Below are 3873 nucleotides of genomic sequence, written 5' to 3'. Positions count from 1 at the left end.
AGAATTTGTTCCGAGATACGAGCGGGGCGGCTGACACGGTAATAACACCAGGCGAGTGAGGGAGAGAGCTCTACCAGCCTCTCTCTCTCTCTCTCTCTCTCTCTCTCTCTCTCTCTCTCTCTCTCTCTCTCTCTCTCTCTCTCTCTCTCTCTCTCTCTCTCTCTCTCTCTCTCTCTCTCTGCAACACACACACACACACACACACACACACACACACCCAACTACATGCACACAGACACAAAGACGCACACACAGCTCCCTGACCCCAGTCACGTCTCTCTGGTTCACTTAGAGTCAGTTAAAATATTTTTTGGGGTTCATATTTTCCTGCCGGTCTTTCAGCACTCCATTGCTGTCTGGACACACACACACACACACACACACACACACACACACACACACACACACACACACACACACACACACACACACACACACACACACACACACACACACACACACACACACACACACACACGCACACACACAGCCCAAACCTGCTGCCCTTTTCAGAGATGTCCATTTATCTATTTCTGCATGGGACCTATTTTGGAAGGACCTTGGTCCCACCGTTTAGGGAGAGCGGCTGTGTAAAAAAACGAAGCTTTGCCATTGGTAGCAGCTGTTGCTCCAGAGACAGTCCTCCCCCCCACAATCCCCCCCCCCCCCACACACACACCCCCACTCACACAAGAAAGGGGTGGTGGGGGGGGATTGAGCCAATTTGCCCTTAACAAGACCTTATTGCGTTCGCCCCCGGGACCTGTGGCCTGGTCTGCGTCGCGGCTCAAACCCCCACGCAGACAAACACGTCTTCTGTTCTCTGGGAGCAGCAGAGAGCAGGGGTGGAGGCATGGAGTGCGTTGGTAGCTTCTAGTAGCGTGGAGTTACTCTTATAAAATACTTTTTGGTGATGGGGGGGTTCATTTTATTTTTTACACTGATAGAAAAACCACCACAGGCTTCAAGACAAGTAGGAAAGTCTGAGGAAACGTAAAAGGATGTAATCTCGACCGCTAAACTAACAGACGCCTCTCCGCAGAGATCTTTAAACTGATATAAATGTTAGATTTCTCGTCGTCGGTTCGACTTTCCACCCTTTTATTAAACTGTTTCCACATTAAACTCTAACCACACCGGGATCATCGAGATGTGTTTGGGTTTTCACCATGGCAACCATTTTGTCAGAGTGGATATTGACCTCACCCTCCACTATGATTCCATGCTATTAATAAATACATAAATCATGTTTTAATGGGAGATCTATAGAGCTTGAACTATAGAAGTGTACAGTGTTTTTAAACATACTATTCTTGTTTGACGTTTCAAGAAAGGTCACATTTTTTCACCCTTTTTCTCTCGGCCGCAAACACTCTGCATTCTTTTAAGGCGTTTCGATCTCCAAATCTATCCATTCAATTCATTTTTTATTTCTTGAGACGACCGAAAAGATAACAAAACACTCTTTCACGGTATTTCTATGGGACATTCTTTTCGATGAATAACCAACGATGTCATTATTCACAACAAAAAAACCAGTAGAACTGGTAACGACCAAACCTCACCTGTTCAAACCCAGCACAGTCGAGTGTATCCATGGAAACATGGAGGACTTGCGCCTCCAGCAACAAAACTAACAAATATGGGAGAGGTTTGTTGTGTTTGTGTTGTTATGGGAGGATCTCAGGACAGAAACACTCACGGACACAAAGGACAGCTCACCCGCTCTAAGGCATAGTTACCGACACAAAGGAATGGGTTTGCTGATTCATTCTGCACTTAACAATAGCCTAGAAGTGGTTTAAGGTTCAGACCCAAATAGGCGCGGGCCTACCTGTAGGCCTCCTCAAGCATTATGCCCCAACCCAACTCCCACTTGCTCCTCAATGACTTGTGAAGATCCCCGGCGCTTTCGGTCAAAATGTCTGCTTAATGACTAAACAGTGGTAAATAGTTATTTCCTGTAAACCACTTTACTGCCAGAAGGCGTTGAGAGTGAAACTACAGCGCGGTCTCTAACTCACACCTACTGTTTTCCATCGTCTGTGACAAGTGAGACGGTTTAAATAAATACCCCTAGTTAAACGAGTCAGCCCAAATCTGTGGAAGAGAGGAGAGCTCCGCTGGGTGAGGGGAAAATACCCCGTTCCTGCCGCTCCAGAGTGGAGATATTCTAGTGACTTCATCTCTTTGTGGAGAGTGAATCTAAATACAAAGTAAAGCCCTGCTGATTGTTTCACAGCAACATGTGGAGTTGAAACGGTATTTTCTGACAACGCACTCCAACTATGCTCCGTTGGAAAGTGTGCGGGCTTGTGATGATACAGGGAAGAGCTGCACGATAAACAGACTCCAAACAGAGCTCCAAAACAATCAAGATGTCCTTTTTTGTATTTAGATCCACCGTTGTTGTGGAATGGCTAAACCGTCTTGACTTCAGAGGAGCTGGAAAGGTGTGTTTTGACCTCACTGCACCTACAGTCAACGCTGGTCAATCTTTATCGCCTTCCTTGACTTCTCGCCAGACTGTGTGGGAATGGAAATGGGCGGATTTCCCAAACGGTCGAGTATTCCACCAGTATTCCTGGTGATCGATTGCAGTACAGAGATTGAAACTCAGGTCAAGGATATCGTTGTAGGATCGACACTTTCCATCAGTCGTCTGTCCGCCCTGGTTCAGATGCTCAGAGGTTGCTGCTGACGTTTGACGCCTTAAGAACGATCTCAGTACATATGGCATACATCAGATGAGTTGGAAGTGATTATTTCATAGTTGACATGGCAACACTGATGAAATGTCTGTGTGTTAATTGTAAAAGCCGCTGGAAGACACAGACGCCTAATCGACTCTTCTGAGCTCTAGTTGAGCCGAACACACGGTTTTCTGCAGAGGTGGGGGGCTCCGGCTCTGAGGGGGTGTGTGTTGTGTTGTGTTTGTGTCGCACGCGAAAATGTTATTCGGCAAACACGCAGTTGTCATCCCACCAACACAAACACAGCCCGCTGGAAAGATGACAGTTCAGACCCTATAAACAGATTCTGAAACTGAGAAGCGGCGTGGAGCGACGCTGCATAAATGTTTACAGAGAAATACCAAACAGAGTGTTCTATTTGTTTTACTTTGCCTCGGGTTTGCCCGCTGCGGTAGATTAGTCGGTCCCACTGTTCAACAGGACCTCCTTCTCTTTTTTCCCTCCCGCTGCAGAACAAACAGCGATGGCGGCTGGCAGCGCGCCAGCCCACCATTACCCTCCAAGAAGCTCGCGTTCAAATGTGAGCAGAGGTCTCGAGTGTACGGTGGGAATGTTTCATCACGTCACTGGCAAACTCTCCTCCAAAAGTGGAGAGGGAGAGTTTGAGGGGGCGGGGGTGTGTGGGGGGGGGTCTCTGAAGCCAGACTAATACACTCATTTCAGTTGAATTGCCGTACGGCGGGGGCCACTCAGTAGCCAGCGAGGCCTGCTGCCGTCTTGGCAAACGCTGGACTTCTTAAGTGCTAAGCTGTAAATTTGCTTAATTTGACGCGGGTCCAAGGGGACCGCGGCGGTCCCTCTTTCAGGGAGAAAGGCCGGCGGATCGGCGGACAATAAGCGGCAACGCCGGGACACCGTGTTTCCCCCCCCGTGATGAGAGCTGGAACGCGGACAGCGGCGTGAAGGAACGCTCTGCGCTGGCAGCCGCCCCACTCTGACTCATCGTTGTGTGAACGCCATAAAAAAGCCCTGATACGTGTCACAAAATGATGATTTTCTCCGGGAATTGGCGTGAAATGTGCCCGTAAAAGTGGGACCAAAACATCAACTGAAACTTGGAAAATAGTAATTTTGTCGCTTTAATAACAGCGCGAGTGTTGCAGGAGGCCAGCAGCTGCCA

The sequence above is a fragment of the Gadus macrocephalus genome, chromosome 1 (assembly GCF_031168955.1).
Source record: "Gadus macrocephalus chromosome 1, ASM3116895v1".
NCBI classification, from domain to species: domain Eukaryota; kingdom Metazoa; phylum Chordata; class Actinopteri; order Gadiformes; family Gadidae; genus Gadus; species Gadus macrocephalus.
This window is presented reverse-complemented; position numbering follows the sequence as displayed.